Genomic DNA, 471 nt, shown 5'->3' on the forward strand with positions numbered 1-471 from the left:
TGTTTTTTTCTCTCTTTTTTTCTTTTTTTTTTCTTTTTTTATTGTCTCTTTATACGCTGGAAGGGCCTCAAACACTCTTCCTTCTCCCCCCCGGTTTGTCTCTTTTTGTTTCTTTTTTTGTCTCCTTTTCTTCCTTTTTTTGTCTCCTTTTCTTTTTTATTTGTTTCTTTTGTTTGTTTGTTTCTCTATATTTGTCTCTTTTTCTCTTTTTTTTCTGTTTTTTTTTCTGTTTTTTTTTGTTTTTTTTGTTTTTTTTTCTTTTTTTCTCTCTCTTTATCCTCTCCCCTTTATACACTGGAAGGGCCTCAAACACTCTTCTTTTTTTTTTCTTTTTTTGTCTCTTTTTGTCTCTTTTTTGTCTCCTTTTGTCTTTTTTTGTCTCTTTTTGTTTCTTTTTCTCCTTCTTTTTGTTTCTTTTTTTGTCTCCTTTTGTTGTTTGTTTGTCTCCTTGTTTGTTTGTCTTTATCTGTC

The sequence above is a fragment of the Eimeria mitis genome, genomic scaffold (genome assembly GCF_000499745.2).
Source record: "Eimeria mitis Houghton genomic scaffold, Emh_scaff4062, whole genome shotgun sequence".
Classification (NCBI taxonomy): Eukaryota; Apicomplexa; class Conoidasida; order Eucoccidiorida; family Eimeriidae; genus Eimeria; species Eimeria mitis.